General features: G+C 38.1%; 1 protein-coding gene across 3 annotated transcripts in view; it reads right to left on the bottom strand.

Annotated features, from left to right (window-relative positions):
- src (v-src avian sarcoma (Schmidt-Ruppin A-2) viral oncogene homolog) overlaps positions 1-27165 on the bottom strand; it is an 80443-nt gene that overhangs the window by 36125 nt on the left and 17153 nt on the right. The window lies entirely within an intron of this gene.

Raw genomic sequence — 27165 nt, 5'->3', positions numbered from 1 at the left:
ACACAAATAAACAATGATACAGGTGCATTCAAATGCCTTTATCCAGTGAGATATTTTAAACAACAATGCATTGACTATCCGAGTTAATCTCACAAGGAAATGTCCAGATCATATTTCACCATGAAATCAAAGAAAAATAAAATAAGATAAAGAAATGGTATGCTTCTAGAATTATACATTTTCATAAAATAAAAATGACCATTATGATTTTTTGTATTGTGACTATTTTCATGACAATTACGCACATATCCCTCTCAAATTCCCATTTCTGTGATGCAAAAAATCTCATTCTCGTTAATAATTACTAATACAGTACTGAAAATCATTCTGTCTGGACAAATATTTTTTTATTATTAAAATCAGCATATATTAAACAGTATAAAAACTGCACTTTACCAATGCATATTTCAACTGAAATAATACAATTTATTTCATATTACATTAGGGCTAATGAAAATGATGATGCTTAATTGTCATGAAAATTATGTAATTTATGTCAAAATTATATCAACTAAATTACTAAATGTAAATTACTGTATGTCACAATGCAAAAATTCTTAATGATCCTTAAAGGGATAGTTCACCCAAAAATGAAAATTCTCTCATTATTTACTCACCCTCACGATATCCCAGGTGTGTATGACTTTCTTTCTTCACCATAACAAAATAGAAAAATATCTCAGCTCAGTAAGTCGTTAAAATGCAAGTGAATGGAGATTTCTCCTTTGAAGCTCCAAAAATCACAGACAGTCAGCATAAACGTCATCCATACGACTCCAGCTGTTAAATTAATGTCTTCTAAAGTGACACGATCACTTTTGGTGTGAAAAAGATAAATATTTAAGTACTTTTTTAAACTCTAAATCATGCTTCCGTTCTGCAGCTGTATGTGCGTGACGTAATCGCATTGGCATTTGAAACACGTGAGAACTGAGGCTAGTGCGTCACAGACGGAAAAGCAGCGCTGTTTACAAGTGAGAAGGAGGAACGTTGTACAGAAGCTTGGTTGATTTTGGTTTAGATTTGTATTTATCTGTTTTTTTACTCACAATGGTTAATTTGTGTGCTTATCCTGGATGTCTCAACCGAGTGGAGAACGTGAGATTATTGGTATCATGGCAACGCGAATACGTCACACGAGAGACCGCTTGGAATCCACCCTCTCGTAAAGCTTACTGGAAACGGTGATTTAGTGTTAAAAAGTACTTAAACATTGATCTTTTTTGCACCAAAAGTGATCATGTCGCTTTAGAAGACATTAATTTAACCGCTGGAGTCGTATCGTTGACGTTTATGCTGACTGTCTGTGATTTTTGGAGCTTCAAAAATCGGATCACCATCCACTTGAGATATTTTCTATTTTTCTTCAAATGTGTTCTGGTGAAGACAGAAAGTCATACACACCTGGGATATCATGAGGGTGAGTAAATAATGAGATAATTTTCATTTTTGGGTGAACTATCCTTTTAATGGTCAAAAACATTGAATATGATATTTCTTGTCAGCTTTTGTGAGATTCACCTGAATAAGCAAGCTAAACTTTTAAGTAAATGTAACCCTCATTTTAAAATTCAGATCGCTCTTATTAATAAAAGTCCATAGATTTATAAAAGCCAGTGACATGATAGAACATCACTACTTAGTATGTAAATATAATTTTCTACAGATAGATTCGATCCAAGATAAACGATTTGAAAAAGAAGTTGCCGCAGTTTGTATGACCCAAAGTAGCTTAAGGTGGCAGTTTGACCTCACTTTAGCTGAGTACAGGAACCCTCAGCTGTTTCCTCTCACATACCACTGACAGCCGCTGTAATGAGATCCTCCCGAAACCCCCAAAACACACACACACACTCCTTCACATGTCATACTGTCTGTCTGCCAGCACACTCATACATTCTTTGAGAAGAAGACACACAGTGTTGGGGAAGCTACTTTGAAACTGTAGCTTTTCAAACTACAAGCTACTCATAACTTAAAGTAGCACAACTACAGTCGAGCTATTCATGTAGTTAGCTACACTACAAGCACCTAAAAGCCACTAAGTGCAGCTACTCGAATCACTGAATCATCAATTTATATAAACCGTCCGAACAAATGAATTGGCGTTTGGCGAATCGGCCTAGCTCATCTACGACTATAAGTTATTCCCCAACACTGCAGACACTTAGCACTCTCCCATCCACCAACACAAACCTCACACACAATTTCTTATAGTCTTTTACTCTCTGTAAACATTCATCACCCCTATTGCACAAGCCCCACTTGCCCACAGGATGGTAAATTCTCCAAAGTAAAACTTTCTTTTCCCAGAAACCCTAGTGGATTGGCAGCTCGAAGGCTCTCTAACGCTGCTCCGTCTCTTAGAGGAGCTGTTACAGGCAGAGCGGAGTAGAACTAATCTCAGTCGAGCAGTGTAAATGCGGGGTCAGAGCGCGGCCGAGGGCCCCCGGAGCCCAAGAGAAGCAGTTCCATCGCAAAGAAGCTTTTACTAGAGACCCATGCACTTCAGGTTCACTGCCAGTTCCAACCACCTTACAGTCACAAGACTAGAGTTATGAAGATACCGCTCAGTAATGCACTCTATACCATTAAAAGACCTGACATAACAGCTGCAATGACCCTGAAATTGATCTGTTATCGGATTGTAATTATGTCTCTAATAAGTCTGCAAACACACCTTTTACAAGAACTGTATGAAATTTATTTCTGATATGTTTTATCTGCTATGTAGAAATCTGAAATTATCTCATTATTTGATAACAGACAGCAGAGGGTAGTAAAAACAATAAGAATTTCTCATTTCAAAATAATTCTTTTAAAAAAAAGGTACTAAAATAATTACTGGAATCACTACTGGAACCGGAATTGTTAAGAGGAATCAGAACCGGAATCGTTCAATTCCTTACGGTTCCCAGCCCTAATCATCGCAGTACTACAGTTTAAAGTTTTGCATAGAGCTTTTTTTTTTTATCTTGTTGTGCCTGTCTTTTATCTGATTGCTTCACTTTACACATAACCAGTCAACAGTTTGTTATAATTCCCTTATAAACTAATGAATCCTGCAAACTTCTTATGCAATCAGTGGTTTGAAAACAACTTTTTGGACTCAAAACTAACCATGCATCTCAATCTTCTTAATAAAAACTGAACAAGAGAAACAACGACTAATTATCATGCCCTCAACCATATGCTTCAAACTTCACACATTTATAATTCATGGGTGCTACTGTCCCTATTTAAATCTATGATGCATGTGTGCATATATCAAGGGAAACAAGCTTCCTGCTATAACAAGCATGTCTTGTTAGCAGAATTAATGCAATAACTTTGAGTAGCAGAGTGAATTTACTGACACTGTTGTCCTCATCTGACTACACAGACCACAGTGAGATCAATTAGAGTGCACTCTGAGTAATCAAAGTCCAACTCACGCCTGACTAATATCCAGCCACAACAAAAACTGTCATTAAATGCAAGCAGATCTGATTTGCCCCACAAAGTGTGAATGTCCAGACAGCAATCGTGTCTGGAAATGTCCTTATTGAGGTTGCTAGGAATGTGATGAGTGATAATTGGAAGAAAGAGCGCAACAGGATTCTGACATTATGCAGAGCGTCAATGCTTGATTGTAAACAAAAATGACTGGACACAGAAAGCTCATTCATTCAATTTGTGCTATGTCGTGTCTGTCAGCAGCTTCTGTTACAGGGAGTTGATGGCTAATGTCGTTAGGAACTAATTCATCATTGAAAGGGCTATTTTAACAGTAAAACAACAACACATGAATTCAACATTTGACAGTACAACATGACAGAATGGTAGTTACAATTAGGATTTGCCTGTTTTATCGTCTACCAGGCGCAAATTTTACGTTTGATTGTGTAGAAAACCATTAGCACAACAAGCCACTTGATTCACATCAGTAGCACAAATGGTATGGGACAAATTACACAGCAAAGCTTAATTGTCAGTGTACAAAGTTTACAGCACTAAAGTATGAGCAATAGTAATAGTGATGCATACCTTAGCAAGCACTACTAATTTCAAATTCCAACATCAGAAATTTGGATAAACTGACCCCCCTATTTGAAAGACAAGTAGAAATAGTGAACCGATGTTGTATGCTGCTGGAGATTGCTTAAGCCTCAAACATATCTTGACCTCATAAATCTGAGATTAGACTGGGGAATCATCCAGTTTAATCCAAAACACAAATTAGGCCTGAGTTCTGTCTGTTGCACACCAAATAATGGACTGGATAAATTAAACTTACATTTAACTTTGCCTCTGGCCAACAAAACCACATCTTAATTAAATTAAGTGATGTTATAGAGTGGGATTTTGGCACTTTATAATTAACATGAGCGTGTAATAAACATGGTGTCTGAGGACAACTTCGCATTGACTGTCTCTCTTCTATGAGATGGAAAAGCCTCATGTCACAAGTGGAAACGGGGTGAGGGGCAGTGTGTGTGCTGTTATCTAACAGCTGAGGAGATTCCTGCAGATCGGATGAACCCAGGATGCCCCCATCCCCCCCACGGCAGCGACACACAGCCATCGTCTCACTCTTGCAGTCAGCGGTTTGGTTCTTGAGTGGTATGACAGACAGACAGCAGGGAGTGGAGTACAGTGAGCAGTGGGGGTCAGTGTGTGGGGGTGGAGGGTCGAAATTCCCCCTCCGGACTCGCCTGAGCAGCTGGGTCGCTGTGCCTAGCTAGCCTGTTTCAACCGAGGCTAGCTGGTACAAGCACACACACACACACACGTTTACGTATACATGACTGGTGACAGATCGAAGTAGAAACAATCACTTCCCCTGTTTGCCTAACGATCACATACAGTATATTATATATATATATATATATATATATATATATATATATATATATATATATATACACACACACACACACACACACACACACTCAGTGACTACTTTAGGTACACCTGTATGCCTACTTATTCATGCGAATATCTAATCAGCCAATTGTGTGGCAGCAGTGCAATGCATACAATCATGCAGATATGGGATGGGCCTACAATTTGTGTACCTCAGCAGATTTAGAGATTCATCAGACCAGGCTATGTTTTTCCAGTCTTTAACTGTCCAGTTTTGGTGAGCATGTGCCCACTGCAGCCTCAGCTATCTATTCTTGGCTGACAGAAGTGGAACATGTTGTGGTGTTCTGCTGTTGTAGCCCATTCGCCTCTAGGTTTAACGTGTTGTGCTATTCTGCTCACTACAATTGTACAAAGAGATATCCGAGTTACCGTAGCCTTTCTGTCAGCTCGAACAAGTCTGGCCACAAGGCATTTCCGTCCGCAGAACTGTTTTTGGCACCATTCTAAGTAAACTCTAGAGATTGTTGTGTTTAAATCCCAGGAGATCAGCAGTTACAGAAATATTCAAACCAGCCTGTCTGGCACCAAAAATCATGCCACGGTCAAAATCACTCAGATCAAATTTTTCCTCCATTCTGATGGTCGATGTGAACATTAACTGAAGCTCCTGACCCGTACCTGCATGATTTTATGCATCGCACTGCTGCCACAGGATTGGCTAATGTATAGATAATTGCATGGATAAGTAGGTATACAGGTGTACCTAATAAAGTGGTCACTGAGCAGTATATACACTATATATATATAGCCTATGAATATAAACATACATATACATATATGTATGTTTATAAATATATATATATACTGTATATTAAATATGCCTGGTATTTTTGTTCTTGTTAGTGATGTTTTCTAAGTCAAGCATCACTAACATTGACCACGTTTACATGCACTTAAGAAAACGGTTTATTCCAGGGTTTTATCTGAATGCAGTGTTCTGAAACGTCATGTAAACATGAATGCTGATTTCCTTACCTCGTTTGAGGGATTAAGAGAAAGCGGTTTAACAAACCTAGGTTTCTCTCAGACAACGCAGCTTATTGTGGTCATGTAAATGCATAAGCGGTGTTCTGATGGGTGTTTAAAGAGTGCGCGTGCGTGGAACAGGCCAGGATTACAAAAGTCATTGGATGGAGCCCCAACATGTTAACACAGCAGAAAGAATTCAACATTTCTGGGAATACAGAGGGAAAATCACATACACTATAATGTATACCCATTTATACACACAAATGTAAAATATCGACTGTCCCTAATGTCCACATATATGCGCTGGGGTACACTGGGGGAATCCCACAGTTTTTCGTAAGAGGGAAACCCCAATACTGCGTTGCAATTCAGCTGCAAGTCGCGATAGTAAGTGAAGGAAAAAACACAGCAACAACTCTGAAATATATGGAAATAAAGCGAGTCAACAGAGTAAAACAGTGAAGTCTTCCTCGGAAGCCATGTGTGTTATATACACAAGCGTGAAGCGGGAACCACCGAGAATACCCTAGTAATGATCACTGAAATCACCCAATGAACCATTTAGCAATGCGGCCCTTGCAACAACCCAGCACACCCTAACAACACCTTGCCCACTGTCAACTACAACTGTTTTCTGCAGGGTTTTTTTTTTTTTTTACACTAATTTTATGCTGTACTAATTGTTTCTTGGTCATATGAAAAATGGTGCTCAAGAGAGCTCAGCTGGGCTCCTTCAGGCACATTAAACAAAAGCATTCATTGTTTTCAACCCTACAAGCTTTGGAAACTGGAGTGTTGATACTGCAGCTATTCACTCCTCTGTTGCTATGTAGTCTGTGATAATTCCTCTTTTTAAGGCCCCCACTGATACAAGGAACAAACCAGAACCAAAACCATCTCGAAATTACACACAAGCATAAAAAAATAACAGTGAGTAAATATTCCAAAACACCTGCAGAAACATGGTTAATACTCACATTCCCATACATTCAGACTGCATGTCCCTGTAAAAAAAAAAAAAAACCTTAAACCAGCATAAACTAGGCTGTTCTGACTGGCCATGCAGCTGTTGCGCTGGTTGGCCAACTAGTCTCCCAGCCTGACCAGCTGATACGTGCCCAAAACCCCTTTAAAACCAACAAACCAGACCAGCCTAAACAGACTAGGAGGCCAGCTATGACCAGCAAAGGCTGATTTAATCTGTTTTTCAGCTGAAAGCTGCCCAAAACCCCTCCAAAACCAGCAACCAGACCAGGTTGGGAGACAAGCTAAGACCAGCAAACCATCTTAGGCTGGTTGAATCTGTTTTGCATCAGGTTCTCGCAAGGACCTCGTGAGTCTGCGGAAAAAATCTGCAGACAGAGAGTGAGAGAGGGTGAGTCCGGCCTGTGATGAAAGGCTTTGCATTTGCTTAATTATGCAGGAGGAAAGCCAAAGGATTACAAATCCCACATGATTCCCAGGAGCTTCAGCCAAATGGGAATTACTACTCAGCTCTTCCGTCCGTTGATCGACTTGTTTATGAGATGTTTTTCTCTTTTCTTATATCAGATCAAGTTATTTGAATTCAAGTTTAATCTGTCTGATGAGCTTGTTGAATTGTCATGTAACAGGTTGCATGATAAAACTCTGACTTGTTCAATATATGGCTTTTTCTTCATTTATACAGATTAAAATAAAGAAAATGCTTGAATTTAAATTAAATTCCTAAATGACATAAAGGAATAGTTCACCCAAAAATGCTAATGCTAATTCCCACATCATTTACTCACCATCATGCCATCCCAGATGTGTGTGACTTTCTTTCTTCTGCAGAACACAAATGGAGATTTTTAGAACAAAATCCCAGTTCTGTAGGTCCATACAATGCAAGCAAAACCCGATTTGGGGTGCGAACAGACCAAAATATTACTACTTTTTCACTATAAACCTTGACATCAGCAGTCTCCTTAGCGATCATGATTTCAAGCTCGATTACATTTCCTACTGCCTTCTGTCAAGCACTAAGAAGTATAATCAAGCTTGAAATCATGATCACGCCTAGAGACTGCAATGGTAAGGTGTACAGTGAAAAAGGATAGTTTCTAGGATTGGAAAGCTTCAGAAGACATGGATTAATCAACTGGAGTTGTTTGGATTACTTTTATGCTGCCTTTATGTGCTTTTTGAAGCTTAAAAGTTCTGGTCACCACTCACTTGCATTGTAAAGCCAACAGAGCTGAATACTTGTTCTGCAGAAGAAAGAAAGTCATACGCATCTGGGATGACATGAGGGTGACTACATGATAAGAGAATTTACATTTGTGGGTGAACATTCCTTTAAAATGATAGCCGTCCTGCAGTTGTGGCATTTGAGCAGGCAACATATAGTAGTAGTATAGTGCTCTCGTGGGATCACAGGTTTGAGTCCTCCTTCCATCATGTCCAGATCTCATCCGCTAATTGTCCTGCCTAACAAAGGCAAATAAAGACCAATAAATAGCAATAAAAAAGAATATACTGTAATTACTCAGCCTTTAGTAAATAATTGGAAGCTAAGGTCTTGACTCCTTTCAACACAATGTAGTTGTTTTACATTTGTGACATTTATCGCAAGCACAGTTTCTTCTTCTGTCTTTCCCATGTCTGTCGGGCCAACAGGTGCCAGACGGCCAAAGATATCCATCTTGTTATTCCTGCATTTGCATGGTCGACATCAAACGTTTCATTACAGTGGATAAGCTCCTTTGGTATGATTTGTACAGTAGCGTCAAAGTCAGAGAAAACATGTGGATAAACGTTTAACTCACTTGCAGAGAAAAGTTGAACTGGAACAGCACCTGAAACCACACTGAAGCAGAACATGAGGCCACAGCAGCGCCACAAGAAAAAAATATATATATAAATGAGCTCACACTACAGTTTAACAGCTGATGTTCTGTCACGTTATGCAGTGTGTACTGCCGAAGAGCAATAACGTATGATCAACCTTTTAACATACTGTGCCTAGGGGTGGGGATCACTGGGGAACTGGTGATACAATATCATACAGTGGGTCGCGATATGATTATATTGTGATTCTTTATGTGTATTGTGATTCAAAACAGCAATACTTTTCTTACTTGTTTCTCATTCATCTCCATTGGACTTTGGTGCTTTGTATACCCAAGCATTGTGGAGGTGAGTTTTGCATTGGCAAGCAGCACTTTTTCAAAAATGTGAAAATCTATTACCTACGTGGTCTCATAGAATCACGTTACTATCCCTACATTTTTGCAAAATGATTTTTACGTGGCTCGATGTACACATCGCTGCAGTTTCCTGGTGAAACAAACACTAGAAATGCTAAAACAACGACTTTTATTCACTTTCACACATCACGGGTAAAACAACAGATTGTCACTTCATAAACACTTCTTTTTCACCGTTCCTTACGCAGTGCTGTCTTATGACCAGGGGTGTAAAGTTATGAATTACAATTACTCACGTTACTGTAATGAAGTCGTTTTTCCCAGTAATTGTACTTTTTTAAGTAGTTTAAAAATGGTATACTTCTACTTTTACTTGAGTACATTTAAAGTGCTGTAACTGTACTTTTACTGTGCTATTTTCACTCTGTCTGTGTTCGCTACTTCCCTGTCCTGACTATATTTTTATCCATCGATGTGATTGGCTAGGGCAGTGCGTCCCAACCTGGGGGTCAGAGCTTCACGGGGAGTCGAGAAGCTCTCTCTATTTTGAGGTTTACAAGAAGAAAATAATTGAATGTGTGAAAAAGTTACAATTATTTTTGAAATAAAGCATCAATCAAATAGGGCCATTTTGAGAATTTTAATAATATTTATTGTTTATAAGATCTATGAAAAGACAAGATATACTGTATGTCTAACACAGGCTATTTTTAAGGCGCACATCTCGCGAGGGTAGGTAAGGATGCAGGTTTTTTTTTAAAGATGCAGCAAAATTGCTTGTTCTATGTACAGTACTGAGCAACGATGAGAACAACAGGCTAGATAGCCAAATGAAAGCAATGACTATGGCAAAGCTTCAGGGAGAAGAGAAAAACATAAGTGGTAAAAAGAAAATGAGGGTTTATTTGGTTTTATTTCTTTATTATTATTTTATTTAGGTTTATTATTATTTATTTGTATTGAATTTGGTTTCATTGAGGCAATGGACAAAGTGCGAATTGAGCGTGTCATCTGTGGTGAAAGACTAGCAAATGAAACATGAATGAATAGACTGAGCACGCGATTGAGTGAGATACAGTATAGCAGCATATATTCTCCATTTCTTTTCAACATTAACAGATTGGCCGATTACAAGAGATATGACACATTTCAGTAAGTTGTACTGTACTCTTTCAAAATAACCTCTGATATTCATTCATGTTTTTGCTACGTTGGAGAGAGAGCGTTATGCCGCTCCTTTTGAATGTGCAGCTGCCGTGATCTGTCACACAAAGCATTATAGAGTATCTTGTACTTGCTTGTTTTGATTATTGGGGGGGGGGGGGAGGTTACATCCCACCATCCCCACCGTAATCTACGCCCCTGAGACCAGGGGTGTTCATAAAATCAATCGCGAAAGCAAGACAACCACTGGTTGGTAGATCTAGATCAAATATAAAATATAAAAGATTGACTTTTTATTTCCTCGCGTCTGTAGCTGTGTGCTGTTTGATTGACAGGCGGCTTCTGTATGTGCGCTTTCCATGCGCGTGTGCTCCGAGAGCGATAACGTGGGTGCACCTAATTGGTCAAATACACTTCATAATTCCGCCAATGCTTGGTGTGGCATTAATGCAAACGCAGTTGGTTTGGTCTAAAGTGAACATAAATAGTGGGGAAAAAACAGATTTGAATTAAAATGTTGGACTTGAAGTGAACATGTAACAGAATAGAGCTGTCTAATATGTCATAAAAAAGGCTATTAATCAAACAACAATGAAAAAAAAAAAAAAAAAATGTGAAAACCGCACACTACTTTTACCTGAATAACTTTAGTAGCTTTATAAGTATTAATGTAATATAACAAAACAGTGACATGTTTAATAATAATATTTTTTAAATAATATTGTTAGTTTTTTTTTTGTAATATCGACCCCTTATAGAGAGTGTGTTAATTTGAGTAATAAATTACCAGGAAAGTAGAGATGATAAAATAATTTAGAATTATGCTCAGACTTTATCAAGTTTTTTCTTATGCCTGATGGAAAAGTATCAACTTTTGTAGAGCAATACTTCAGGCAGAATAGTCCCATCAGTCACAAATACACTTCAGAAAATTGTGCATCATGCATTAGAATGAGAACACAACTATTTCTGGGCTTAAAAGATAGAAGAACTAAATCAATGCAGAACATTGTATCTCAAAAGGAGTACAATCTGGCCCCCTATGTACTACTTAAAGAGATAGTTCACCCAAAATGTAAATTTCTCTCATCATTTATTCACCCTCATGCCATCCCAGATGTGTATGACTTTCTTTCTTCTGCAGAACACAAATGAAGATTTTAGAAGATTATTTCAGCTCTGAAGGTCCATATAATGCAAGTGAATGGTTGCCAAAATTTGATGATCCAAAAAGCACATAAAGGTAGCATAAAAGTAATCCATTTGACTCCAGTGTTTAAATCCATGACTTCAGAAGCGATATGATAGATGTGGGTGAGAAACAGATCAATATTTAAGTCCACTTTTTCTATAAATTCTCCTCTCTGCCCAGTAGGGGGTAATATGCATGAAGAATGTGAATCGCCAACTTTTTCCACCCCTGCTCCATCTCTGTTGTGCGGGACATGACATGCCAAGTGACCCTGGTTTTTTGGGTTTTTTTTTTTGTTTTTTGCCTTAATGCTCTGTCGGCATTAAGGCAATTTTAGACCCTACACATAAACTGATTTTAATGTAATTGTTTCATACATTACAAATTAAAATGGTTAACAGTGTATTGAAAATAACTTTTTCCAACATTCTTGTCTCTTCGATGGAGAAAAGGACCTGACATGCTGTATAATTTAAAGAAGCATTTAAAAGGTAAGACCCACAGGAAAATCACGTTAGCAAGGATAGCTAAAATTAGTCATAAGTGTTCCCTTATTTCGCCGTACGACGGTCTGTCGATCGTTTTCACTGGAGCAGGAATAGAAGCGTCCCATGTGTTCCTTTACATGGGACGCCTACTGACGAAACTTTAGTGTGACTTCTCATTTCCATCTTAACTTCAGTTGAAACTCTAAAATTGTTCCCTGAAACACTTTCATGTTGTAATGACAACAGTAATTGGGACAGCATTTCTTTTTTTCTTTGTTTAAAAATCCAGATTGTACACATGAATACCAAATGAACTGAAAATATTATTAGGGGAAAAGTGCAATGGATAATTATTATAAATGTATTGTTAAGAACAGTTCAAAAGTATGGGTGAGGGAGAAATGCTGGCAAATGTAACATATTACAACTCAGAAATTAGGAATAAGTAAATCAAGACACACTAAAAAGGTTTAAATCTATTTTGATCTATTCTTTAAAACAAGATGGCAGGCACTGGAGGCATTAATAATAATAATGACGATGATGAAGATAGCATGTGATCTACCTATTGCAGTAAGAAGTTAATGAAAGGTCAGTGCCAATTAGTCTACATGCTAACTGCAATACATGGCAGAATTTAACTTTGTAGTGTTTTTGAATCTGAGGTATATCCTGTCAGATTTTTCAGTGTTAACCAAGATCTAATTCAGTGCATCTGTTCTACCTGTATTTGCTTGATGAGACAGGTAGTGGACTCTTTTTGTTTAAAAATGCAGAGTTGTTCTACATTTGAATATATTCTGTTTTCCTATTAAGGAGGTAGTGTCCCTGTTTTTCATATTTTTTTCTTATATATAATAATAGCTACATCACTTGTAACATTATTCAAACACGGTTTGTTTGCGTTCAGAAGGCATGATTAAAAGCCTTTGAGAAAATATTGCTTTTCTCTTGACTTTATTCACAAATGCGATCTTGAGGTAATCAAAAAGTAACTAAAAGTAATCCGATTATATGACTTTCTTATTGAGGTAACTGGATTAAGTTACTGATTACATTTTTACTAAGTAATCTGTATTTGTAACTGATTAAAAAATAATTTCGACTTGTTCCTCGTTTATAAAAAAAAGCAGTTGCAGTAAGGCTCTTACAATGGAAGTGAATGGGACGAGTCTATATACAATAAAAGACACACTTTTTAAAAAGTATAACAACAAAATGTTAGCATTAAACATGTTAACATGATTTCAGTCTGATAAAATATCTTACCTTAATTGTGTAAACTTATATGCAATACTGGGATTACAGGGTTGTAAAACTGCCTACAACTTTACACAGATAACAATTGTAAGTGATTTTATCCAACTAAAATCATGTTAACATGTAGCCTATAATTTTTTCGCCTATGGCTATACTTTTAAAACATGGCCCCATTCACTTCCATTGTAAGTGCCTTACTGTAAAAAAAAAAAAAAAAAAAAAATGCTGTTAATTAAGCTTAACTTCTATTGCACCCAGAGTATTCCTTTAAGGGGCACTACAGTCAGAGACTGTTTAGCCCGAGACGGAGCACTGGTAATAAAACAAATTGGAGAAATTGGAATGACCAATATGGCGGATGTAGAAATGGAAATCTCGCCTTAGAGAGCCAAATCACCTTAAAAGAGTGGGGGGGGGGGGGGGTCGTTTAAGCGATGCATCTCGATTCTTTCTCAAACAATTCTGAATCGATTCTCAAAAGAATCAGAATCGATTCTGAGTTCAGTTTAAAACCATAGCAGCGCACTGGTGCGCGCCAGAGACAGATACAGAAACGAAGAAACATGATGAGTGCATACACTAAAGTCAAGCACACAAACATGACAGTTTGTAGACTAGGTGTTTCAAACACATGACCTTTTGTGCCCCAATGAAACTACGATCCCTAAATCTTTCACAAACTCAAGCACATTGCTACGGGAGAATTTATTCGTATTGACATGCCAACAACAGTGCATACAAGATACTTGATACATTTCTGAAGCAACAACCGCACTATTTAAACTGATATATTATCACCTGTGCAGGTGAGGAGAGGAAAATCTGACAGCTGCACTCCTGGACCAGCAACTTCCAGTTGTGGTTATAGTTAAAAATTAAGATGAATAGGCATGGCACAGATTAATTTTAAATAATAATTAAATACTATTAATTAGTTATTATTATACATGATCAACAATGCTTTAAACAAAAAAATAATAATATAATCATTTGAAGTATTTAATAGTGTTCAATATGTACAGTGTGAAGAATTTACATGTTTCCATTGATCATTGTATATATATATATATATATATATATATATATATATATATATATATATATATATATATATATATATATATATATATATATAGGGGGGTCGTACTTGCTTGTTTTGATTATTCCCCCTGGAATCTACACCCCTGTTTGATCAAAATCTTGACCAACCTTATTCAAGTAGACAGCTGTACTTTTATGCTGCTTGTGTCAATAAGAAAATACCGTTCCAAAAATGGCCACCGAGTGGACTGACTTTCCTTGAAAGGGACTTTGCTACAGTGGACATTAGCGCAAAATTCTCCATCTTCTACAATCAGTTTTCTCTTTCAAGTCATCTACTGTTATAGAAGGGCAATGCTTTGGAAAGCATCTAGCCTGAAGTTAGTAAAATTGATGGGTTTAAAGCTCACTTCCTGAATTATAACGCATCCCGTAACTCTATCGCCCCCATTGAGTGTGGAGGTTTGTTTCTGCCACAGTAAATCAAGAACACATGGTAGATTGTGTAAAAGCTTTAATATCTCTCTCTCTCTCTCTCTCTCTCTCTCTCTCTCTCTCTCTCTTTCAGAATAAGACAGGTTTGGTGTGCTAAGTGAGAACTATTCCTCACTAAAGACATGTTTACTCACTAACAAAGAAAGAGACTGCGAGAGGATATAGCACAGGCTCCTTGTTTACATACCACCTCAGCTCATGCGTGTTTTACCATCACTGACAGTTCAGTAAATCATTAATCAGGCTTAACAATGCTGTGTGTGCATTATCTATGCAAACCTGATAATGTCACCCTCCAAAAACCGAGAGGACAATGTTATACGGATGGCCCTGAACAGTGTCAGACATTAACTTTTCTATTAAGAGGCAACTGACTTCCATGGACATTTTTGTCACTTTCTGTAACATTTTTGTCCCAAGCCCTGGTTAAAGAGACAAGTCACGTAAAAATTGTAATTCTGTCACCATATAATCACCCCCATATTGTTCTGAACTCATATAAACTTTAGTAGAACAAAAAGAGACATGTTAGGCAGAATGTTTGGCTCAGTCACCATCAACTTTCATTGTATGGACAAAAGATACAACAACGGTAAATGGTGATTGAGGCTTTTTATACCCTAAAATTCTGCCTAACACAATCTTTTAAGCCTCATAAAAGACAAAAAGTCATACAGGTTTAGTAATACAACATAATGACAAAAATGTCATTTTTGGGTGAACTGTCCCTTTAATTTCTTCCACTTGTCCTGAATATTGTCATATATGCTTTGACAAGTAAAATTAAGCCACATAAACCCATTTTAGTTTCATTTTAAGAGCCGTGAAGTTAAACACGCCCCACGCACTGTCAAGATCTCACTCCCTGAGATCACGCGGTCAGCGAGAAACACAGAGGTGGGAGGTGCTCACGTCAATATTTACTTCATTTGAGGGGAGCGGGTCAAGGGTTACCATGGAAGTGATTATTTGAATTCCTGGAGTGTCTGAGGAGAAAAGGGAGGTGAGTGTCTGATCTCAGAGAGAGTTGGAAGGCTCACTGCAAACAGCAAGATGATCAGAAAAGAATTTATACTGCATTTAGATCAGTCGGGCTGCTTTTCAACACAGGATAATATTAGGTCAGTATTAACGCTCCTTTGAGCAATCACAATAGAACCAAGTAGTTGCTGGCACACACTGTTGACCTGTCCACAGCTAGTGGGTTTTTATTAAGTCCGTGTGAAAATAAATATGTTCCAAAAGTTATAGGCTTACCAGAGCTGTGATCGAACAGTTAGTACACATGCTAGCTGTGGTGCTCAATTGGGAAGCAAAGTTTTGAATTCCATCATCCCTCTGCTTCTATTATCAATATAAATGGCAAAAAGCAGCCACAAGGTTGGCACTGACCTGACCAAAATTGTCCGGTAGCTCAACTGATATCGCATTGCACTTGCAATGCAAAGGACCGGGAGTCCTGAAGAACACGCGAGTCATCACATGAGCTGAAAGTGTCATAGAAGCACCACAAAATCATGTGGTTGCTTCAGCAATTGCGTTTTTCATGTCACATTTGCTTTTATGACACTGTCGGTTAGGTTTAGGTTTAAGGTTTAGGGTAGGGAGGTAGGTTTTGTTGATTTAAAACTCGACAGAGCATTAATGTTGAAAACCTCATCTGTTTGGTAGAACATTTAACTCGCTTTTAGCGCCACACAGTGAACATTTCACCACAAAAAGCTGCAATGTGTGTAAGGAACCACGTAATGTCATTTCACAAAAATGGCACGACAGTCATGGAATTTTCATGAGATCAGGCTGGAGTGCACATACTAATAAACTATAAAGCTTGAATACAGGCTAAAATTGCTGCCAAAAGCATAAATGTAAACAACCATGATTTGAGGTATAATTAATGTCAGTAGCACAAACAATGCGCAATGACCTGCATGCTTAAATGGGATGACATACAGTTAAAAGGGTTTGAGGTTTGTTCAAATCCCTAACCCTTGTAATTCTTGCCTTATATTGTATTACCTTGTGGATTTGGCTTAAAACCTGTTTTCGTTCCTTAATCAGCTGCCAACGCACATGAAATCATTTAAGGCTGAACAGACGATATCTGGGCCACTTACTGTGCAGAGCGGAAGCTTCTCCCTTGAGCACAGCTGCAATCAGGCACGTGCAAAAGAATCAAGCATGTGGCTTATATTTTACATGCTGAGGCCAGCTCTGGCCTGCCGCACCAACAACATGTAGTAATACATTTGCAAGTAAATGAATCTGATTTTCAGTTGATCCTTCCTTCATTACAAATGAGCGTCTTGTGCCCCTCCCCCAACACCAAAGATGTGATATAAGTCTCAACAGAGCTCAAAGAGGCAAGACACAAACCACTATCCCTAGGCATTCACAAACATTGTATTTTAAAGGAATAGTTCAGCCCAAAATTTTAATTCTTTTTACTCAACCTCACGTCATTCCAAACCCATACAAAGCCGTTCAGACCAAACACGTTCTTGCACTAAAAAAGCTAGATGCAGCATTAGTAATAGAACAGAATGAAAAAATCTTTAGATGTGTTTTTAACAATTGACATTCTTACAGCATCTAAAAAAATTAAAAAAAATGCAGTCAAAGATGTCCACTAATGCATTAACATACAAAAACACTTGGAAAAAGTGCAAAAAGATTTTTCTTCTGTGGAAACACAAAAGGATAAATTCAGAAAAATGTCCTACTTGCTCTTTTCCATGCAATTACAATGAACGGGAACTGGAGCTTTCAAGCTTCAAAAAGGCTTACAAGCACTATAAAACTATCTTATAAGAGGCACATACCACTCATACTCTAGAACGCATATTCTTAATCATACAATAGATTAGTGCGAGGAACAGGTTGAAATGTAAGTAATTAAATCCTGATAAATTTCCACTCCAGTGGGCTGTAAACCGCTGCCACTGGATCATTGAGTCAGTGAGTTGAACTTGCAACCTGGTCTCATATTGAAAAACATGACTCTGTATAATTTTTTTTTAACTTGTTATATGTGTCTCCAGGTGCAATTCCCGGCAGTTTCCAGGTGAAATGAACACTAGAGGCGCTATAATTGTGTTTTCATTCAGTTTCACTCAAATCATGACTTTAATGGCTGATTATGACTTTATAAATACTTATTATTTTCTCTATTACTCAGACTCTGCTATTTTATGATATCAACACACTTTAACGCATCTTTTGAAAAATGATACATTTTAATGCTTGTATTACAGAATCACCTACATACACTAAGCCAAAACATAATGACCGCCTGCCTAATATGCTGTTGGTCCCCGGCATGCCATGCCAAAACAGCGCTGACCCGCAAAGGCATGGACTCTACAAGACCCCTGAAGGTGTCCTGTGGTATCTGGCACCAAGACATTAGCAGCAGATCCTTCAAGCCCTGTAAGTTGCGAGGTAGAGCCGCCGTGGATTGGACTTGTTGGTCCAGCACATCCCACAGATGCTCAATCGGATTGAGATCTGGGGAATTTGGTGGCCAGGGCAACAACTTGAACTCTTCATCATGTTCCTCAAACCATTGCCGAACAATGTGTGCAGTGTGGCAGGGCGCATTATCCTGCTGAAAGAGGCCACTGCAATCAGGGAATACCATTGCCATGAAGGGGTGTACCTGGTCTGCAACAATGTTTAGGTAGGTGGGACGTGTCAAATTGATGTCCACATGGATAGACCCAGGGTTTCCCAGCAGAACATTGCCCAGAGCATCACACTCCCTCCACCGGCTTGTTGTCTTCCCATCCTGGTGCCATCACTTCCCCAGGTAAACTCTGCTCATGTACATGGCCGTCCACCTGATGTAAAAAAAAAAAAAAAAACAGGACTCATCGGACCAAGCGACCTTCTTCCACTGCTCCAAGTTCCAGTTCAGATGCTAGCGTGACCATTGTAGGTACTTTCGATGGTCGACAGGGTTCATCATGGGCACTCTGACCGGTCTGCGGCTACGTAGCCCCATAAGCAGCAGGGTGCAATGCATTGTGTTTTGTGACACTTTCCTCCCATAATCATCATTAAAATTTTCTGTGACTTGTGTCACAGTAGACCTTCTGTCAGTTTAGACCAGATGGGATAGCACCCAACACCCTGTCGCCAGTTTGTCCCTCCTCGGCCCACTGTCGGTAGGTACTCACCACTGCTGACCAGGAGCACCCCACAAGCCTTGCCGTTTCAGAGATGCTCTGACCCAGTCGTCTGGCCATAACAATTGCTCTTGTCAAAGTCGCTCAGGTCTTTACTTCTGCATTCAATACGCTGATTACGAGAACTGATTGTTCACTTACCATCTAATCTACCCAGACCTTGACATGTGCCCTTGTCAGGAGATGATCAATGTTATTCACTTCACCTGTGAGTGGTCATAATGTTATGGCTCATCAGTGTTTATACACTTATTCTAAAACAAACAGCTTGACCGGTAACTCACCTGAGAGGGCGTTGGACTTAGAGTTGGAGGACCGCGGTTCAAGTCCAGCCATGAACTCAAGCTAACACATGACATTACAGAGTCATAGAGGCAGCACAAAATGAGGTGGTTGGTTCAGAAAATGTGATTTATCATTTCACTTCTGCATTATAAAAAACTAATGGTTAGGTTTATGTAGGGCTGCACAATTAAATCGAAAAAACTAATGGCGACTAGGATTACGGCTGTCCCTATTATGTAATCGTGAGAACTGCCGATTATTCAATTTAAGTCTACTCCTGTTGCGTTAATGTTTTCTATTTAGAATGTGTTTTTAAAGCAGTTAAATTTCTAACCAATCCCAGATGTGTGCGTTGAGTAATGAAATGACAATGGCCAATCAGAGACGCAGTGAGTCCACAGTCCAATCAGTCATGACAACCAATCCTTAAGAGCAAGTTTTAAACAGTCTGATGTCCAGATGCTTGCTTACAGTATGTTTCATCTCTGTTTGCGCTAGCACACAAAAATTAGTGCTAAAGAAACATCATCTGACACTCGAAAAGAAGCTGTAGAACAAAGGTGTGCAATTTTTAATTATTTTTAATTCGTTGCATGTCGCACCGTTTGATTTACCGTAGGTAAACAAACCGCAAACGAGCAACGCAGCAAAACTAAAATGATTCCGACTGTTAGAATCAAGGTACAGACAGGGTATAAATAACTGATTTATTGTGTTGTTTAATCAGCTATATTTATTATTTGAGCATTTGTGAGAGCAGAACTCTGTGTCAGTTGTGCTGAACTGCAGGGCTCAAACAGTGAGTGACAGCTTCAGTCAATATAATGGGAGAGTTTGTTACGTTGCTCGATTTTTGTGTTCAATTTATTAAAAAAGAATAACAGTTGTATTTATTTATTAAACAGCTATAAAGTGGCTTGTTTTGGATGTTTTGGACATAGCAAAAATTCTTGAATGTCATATTTCACGGACCATCTTCTTAGTTATCACGTCTGCTCAAATAAATACCTATTTGACCCACAACTGCTGTTGGTAGATTGAAATTTTAACTAGTCACACAAACTCGCAAACTGGCTGATCTTACCTTCCAAAGTGCAACCACTGTGACAGATTTGAGGCCAAATATGATCTAACGATGATCTTATGTGAACAAGATCACAATACGGGATAATAATGCAGTAACTTCAATCTAAATCGGCTGTTCACTTTGACTATTGAATATGCCAAATATTATTATTTACTGTATGTGGGCCAATCATTTAAGCAGTAAAGACACATATTGCATGTCTGATGGTAGTTTTAGATTTTTATGCCATGTTTTTCAGGCTTTGGAAGTGTGTTACATGTGTGAGGATGTGAATACATCAACATGATACATGACACACAGACATATTGACTGAAATTAAAAATGGTTTTTACAATAGTTCAAAAAGAACCTACATATATTTCTTCACTTTAAACCATGGATATACCTTTATAATAACCTTTAGTAACATTAACAAACATTATTACAGTATGTAATGATTAAAAGAAACTGCAGCGCAGCCCATAACCTGCTGTTCTGAAGAACCCGGAAGCAGTTGCCTGCTTAGTGACGTCACAGTAATTTCACCAAATAATCATCATTAATAATCGCGATTACAATATCAAGGGCAATAATCGACAATTATGATTTTTGCCATAATCGTGCAGCCCTAGGTTTAGGCATTGATAAGTTAAGGATGTCTTTTTTTAAAGTCTCATATTTTAAAACACTAATGGTTAGGTTTAGGCGTTGATTTGGTAAGTTTGTATTTCTTTGGGTGAACTATCCCTTTAACAATAGGTGATGCTGATCACGCTGATGTTATTCAACTGTTTATCTAGTTGAATGCGGTTAAATAACATGTATGCTGTACTTTCAATGCTAAAAGCCACAAAACAAAGCACGTTCCCCTGATCAAATTAGGGGCTTAAGAGCAAAACAATACATGGGGGCAAATCCAATAATCCAGGAAAAATACTTTGGGTTGATTCCTAGAATCCCCACAGACTATAATCTCTGCCATCACTAACAAGGCCATTTGATATAAATCACAGCATTACCAGCTATATAAATATTTTATATCACAGACCAGTGTGGACCACCAAAGAGAAGATCAAAATGTAATGCAATAGATTTAACTAGACTTAAATTTTTTCTAAAGAAAATGTCACTGCACATAGTACGGCATAATAGATCATGCAATTTCAGTTTAGCACAAGCAGTAAAGATTAACTTTGTCAGGGCAAACAACTACAGTTGTGGAACCTCCATGGTATACTAGGACCTATACTGTCAGATTTATTGGAAATGACCCGACCAATGATTCATGCCTACCAAATGTATCATTCACGTTCAGCTGTCTTGTTACTGGTTCACATGAAAACACTGTAGAATTTATGCAGAAAGTTAGAAGTCAGTGTAAAAATAAAACCTGCTTCTTAACAAAACCATTTTCTTGGCTACAGCGAGCTCAAAAAAGGTGTTAGTATGCATGTATAGTGTAAACATATCACATTCTCCAAAGCCTGGGACAAAATTATCTTGAGGAGAACTGCAGGAAATCTCTTGCTTGAAGATAAAGCTTAAAGGGATAGTTCACCCAAAAATGAAAATGATTGCTCAACCTCATGATATCCCCAGTGTCTATGACTTTCTTTCTTCACCAGAACACATCTGAAGAAAAATATCTTAGCTCAGTAGGTGCTCAGTAGTAAGTGAATGGAGATTTCTCTTTTGAAGCTCCAAAAAAATAAAAAAAAATAAAAAAAATAAATAAAAAATAAAATAAATAAAAAAATAAAAAATAAAAATCACAGACAGTCAGCATAAATGTCATCAATACGACGCCAGCGGTTCAATTAATGTCTTCTAAAGTGATACGATCACTTTTGATGCGAAAAAGATAAATATTTAAGTACTTTTGAACTATAATCCAACGTGAGGATAAGCTTCACGAGAGGTGTTGGAGTCCAAGCGGTCTTTCGTGACATATTCGTGTTGCCATGATACCGATAATCTCACGTTCTCCACTCGGTTGAGACATCCAGGATGAGCACACAAATGCACCACTGTGAGTAAAGAAACAGATCAATACAGATCTAAACCAAAACCAACCAAGCTTCTGTACAGCGTTATTCCTTCTCACTTGTAAACAGCGCTGCACTTCCATCTGTGACACACTAGCCTCAGTTCTCACGTGTTTCAAATGCCATGCGATTATGTCACACGCACATACAGCTGCAGAACGGAAGCATGATTTAGAGTTTAAAAAAGTACTTAAATATTTATCTTTTTCACACCAAACGTGATCATGTCACTTTAGAAGACATTAATTTGACAGCTGGTGTCGTATGGATGACGATTATGCTGTCAGTGAGTTTCAAAAGATAAATCTCCATTCACTTGCATTTTAAGGACCTACTGAGCTAAGATATTTTTCTATTTTTCTTCAAATGTATTCTGCTGAAGAAATAAAGTCATACGCACCTGGGATATCATGAGGGCGAGTAAATAATTTGGGTGAACTATCCCTTTAAAGGTATAGACATTAATTTAACCACTGGAGTCGCATGGATTACTTTTATGATAACTTTGTGATTTTTGGACCTTCTTAGTTCTGGTCACCATTCACTTGCATTGTATGGACCTACAAAGCTGAGATATTCTTCTAAAAATCTTCATTTGTGTTCAGCAGAAGAAAGAAAGTCGTACACATCTGGGATGGAATGAGGGTGAGTAAATGACGAGAGACTTTTCATTTTTGGGTGAAATATTCCTTTAAGGTTTCCTGGGGTGAATCACAAGAAAAAATTAAAAGAAATGTAATGTGAAATATCTTCTCATTCAGTAAATAATAATAATAATAGTAATGACATATTGATATATAATATTTAATAGTAATAATATTTAATATATATTCTATACTAATTATATATTACATATATTATATAAAATACATAATTTAACTGTACAGTACAATAGCAAATCATACGTCATTTTCTTTATGCAAAATGTAATTTCTCCTTTTTTATGGTTTAGGGGTGAAATATGTTCCTTTAAGGCCATGATAAATAAACCTGTGAGACCTTAAGACCAGTAAATATGAAAGGGCACTGAAATAACATTTGGCCATATGGAAGAATTATAATATACCAGAGCTTGTCCTTAATAAGATGGATTAGTGTGTTTGCATTCAGCGTTCTTTATCCTACAGCAACGCTAGTGAGTCACGCTTTTATGGTCACATGCTGTCATCTGTAAACAATCATACTAGTACGCTTCTTTCCTGCATCTAACTATGGTCATGGTGTGTGTGCAAAGACCAGAGATCTGCGGTCATGTTTATTACAGAGAACGAGGGGGTGGTTTGGGGATGTGTGCGCTAGAGATACAGCGAGAAAGAGGAAAAGATCCATGGATCCTTTGGGGTTTATCTTTCCCCTAAAGATTTCCCAAAAGAACAAAAGAAAAGCAAGAGAGACACATCCAATTAGTTTAGAGTCAGATGTATAGTGTCTGTAGGACTGGGCAATATATATTGAACATGATGATTTTATATTGAATACACTGAATATTGTGATGATTTGAATGTGCTTTTATGTGCCCAGTACGTTTCTGAAATACTAATTTAGACTTGTTTCTTAAGTGTTCCTTCTATAAGAGTGTTAAAAGCGTCTCTATATGACACTTCAGTAGCAAAATAGAGGACGTGAATGCTTTATATAAGTCGGAATCTCATAATTATGGTGATTCTGACATGTCGCGAACACACCATAAGACATGTTTACTGAAATATTCTAAATATCCCTCCTTATGCTCATTTTAGGTCACGTCCACACTAATCCGTTTAAGGAATATTCTGGGTTCAATCCAAGTTAAGCACAATCGACAGAATTAGTGGCATAACATTGATTACAACAAAAATGTATTTTGACTCGTCCCTCCTTTTCTTTAAACAAGCAAAAAAGGTTACAGTGAGGCACTTACAATGGAAGTGAATGGGGCCAGTCCAAAAACATTAAAATACACATTGTTTCAAAAGTATAGCCACAAGACATAAAGGATTTACATGTAAACATGATTTTAGTGTGTAAAGTTATAGCCAATTTTGCAACTTCGTTGCCACGATGATATAACATCAACAAACCCCCTAAACGACTAATAATTACGATTTAAACAACTTTACAGCTCAAATAATACATGTGTTATAACAGAAGAATTCATGTACGTGTTTTTCTAAAATTATAAGCTTCACATTTCTGCCTTTAAACCCTCCAAAAATTGGCCACATTCACTTCCATTGTAAGTGCCTCACTGTAATCTCGATTTGGGGGGGGGGTTAAGAAAAGGAGGGATGAGTCTGATTTTTGTGGTAATCAACATTAAGCCACAAATGCTGTTGATTGAGCTTAACTTGTTTTGAACCCAGAATAATCCTTTAAGTATACCTCCGTTTTCCATTACTTAATGTCATGGTTTTCCAAAGTATGCAGTTATGGAGAGCGTTTCCGAAAACGCCATTCTGGTGTGGATAAGGTGGTGTAAACATGGCAAAACTGATGCATTTTCAAACACAAACATTTTAGTGTGGACGTTAGGCCACATTCACACTAATATTTTTGTTTTGAAAGCTCTGTTTTGTTTATTCTGATGTTTTCATTTTCCAGAGTAGGCAGTACTAGGGAACGTTTTCAAAAGTCTCAGTTTTAGGTCAAGGAAAATTCTGTTCAAGTGTGCATGAGAGGCTAAAGCAGCAGAATCGATGCATTTTCAAACAAAAACATATTAGTGTGGGCGTTAGATCTTATCCACACTACGTTTCTGTTTCAAAATACAAGTTTTGTTTGAAAGCTGCACATTCGGTTTCATAACGTCTTAAGGCTAATTTATACTTCTGCGTTGAACCTAAGGCGTAGACTCCACGTGGTGGCCAACGCGTTGGTTTGCATTTATAGTTCTGCGTTGGTGTGTCTGCGTCGTTCTGAGAGTACACAGCCAAAATGCTAACTATAGGCCTATGTTTCATAAATAAACAAAAGCAATGCGAGCAAATGTAATTTCTGGATTCAAAAGTATTTATTAAATTATTGTAGCATCAAAAATGAGTTCAAAGTATGTTAACATGTTGAAATGTACAAACAGTGCATTCAGAAAGTATTCAGACCCCCTTAATTTTTTTCACATTTTATGTCGCAGCCTTATGCTAAAAATGCTTAGAATAATTTTTTTTTTCACTTCAATCTACACTCCATACCCCATAATGACAAAGCAAAACCCACATTTGATAACTTTGCACATTTATTAAAAATAAAAAAATAAAATAATCACACTGACATTAGAATTCAGACCCTTTGTTATGTCGCTCGAAATTTAGCTCAGGTGCATCCCATTTCTCTGGATCGACTTTGAGATGTTTCTACACTTTGATTGCAGTCCACGTGTGGTAAATTCAATTGATTAGACATGATTTGGAAAGGCACACACACCTGTCTATATAAGGTCTCACAAATGAAAATGCATATCAGAGCAAAAACCAAGCCATGAGGTCAAAGGAACTGCCTGCAGAACTCAAGACAGGATTGTGTCGAGGCACAGATCTGGGGAAGGCTACAACATTTTTTTGGCAGCATTGAAGTTTCCCAAGAGCACAGTGGCCTCCATAATTCTAAAATGGAAGAAGTTTGGAAGAATCAGGACTCTTCCTAGAGCTGGCCACCCAGCCAAACTGAGCAATCCGGGGAGAAGGACCTTGTTAAGAGATGTGACCAAGAAACCATGTTCACTCTGGCTGAGCTCCAGCGATCATGTGTGGAGATGGGAGAAACTTGCAGAAGGACAACCATCCCTGCAACACTCCACCGATCTGGGCTTTATGGCAGAGTGGCCAGACGGAAGCCTTCCCTCAGTTCAAGACACATGAATGCCTGCTTGGAATTTGCAAAAAAGAACCTTAAGGACTCTCAGACTGTGAGAAACAAGATTCTCTGGTCTGATGAAATGAAGATTAAACTGTTTGGCCTCAATTCCAAGCATCATGTCTGGAGGAAGCCAGACATTGCTCATCACCAGCGCAATACCATCCCAACAGTGAAGCATGGTGGCAGTAGCATCATGCTGTGGGGGTGTTTTTCAGCAGCAAGGACTGGGGGACTGGTCAGGGTTGAAGGAAAGCTGAACGCCACAAAATATAGAGCTATCCTTAATTAAAACCTGGTCCAGAGCACTCAGGACCTCAGACTGGGCTGAAGGTTCACCTTCCAACAGGACAATGACCCAAAGCACACAGCCAAAACAATGCAAGAGTGGCTTTGGGACAACTCTGTGAATGTCCTTGAGGCCCAGCCAGAGCCTGGACTTGAACCCAATCGAACATCTCTGGAGAGTACATGCAGGCCTACAAATTACTTACCATTGCACACTTCAGTACACCGTTCTTATAAAGGGAGTGTCGGTGAAGCGAGTTGGTGTACAGCCTATGCAAGTCTGCATTCACAATATTGGTAAATCACTCATCCCTGCTGTAGTTCTGGAATGCAGGCTGCATGAAAAGACAAGTCTTGAAATCTCTACATTTCCCACACTCCCAAGGCAGGTTGGAGTCATTTACTTTCTAGCGAGGAAACACAGATGAGCCTATAGGACACACATTCCATTTTTGCAGTATGCATGTTATCGCTCTCAATGTACCCTCAAGGCAGAAATGTCTTTGCAAATGGCTCCCAGGAAAAAAACTCTTCTTGTTTTATGAAAAATTCAAGATGTTAACAAATGTCTCTAAACACAGTCTCTGTTATATCATCTGCCAACTTGCTGCACTCAGTAATTGTTTTGCTGCTAAACTTTTAATCAGAAAGAAACAGATATGCAAAATACTTTTAAAATGATGTTCACTCAATTGAGATGAAGATTCTCGTCATATCAGTCATAAAGGAAAAGCTGTTATATGGTGCTGCACGCACATTCATGAGCGCCGTCATGTTGA

Source organism: Myxocyprinus asiaticus, chromosome 28 (assembly GCF_019703515.2).
Source record: "Myxocyprinus asiaticus isolate MX2 ecotype Aquarium Trade chromosome 28, UBuf_Myxa_2, whole genome shotgun sequence".
Classification (NCBI taxonomy): Eukaryota; Metazoa; Chordata; class Actinopteri; order Cypriniformes; family Catostomidae; genus Myxocyprinus; species Myxocyprinus asiaticus.
The sequence above is the reverse complement of the archived record's forward strand: the minus strand, read 5'-3'. Positions and strand labels throughout refer to the sequence as shown.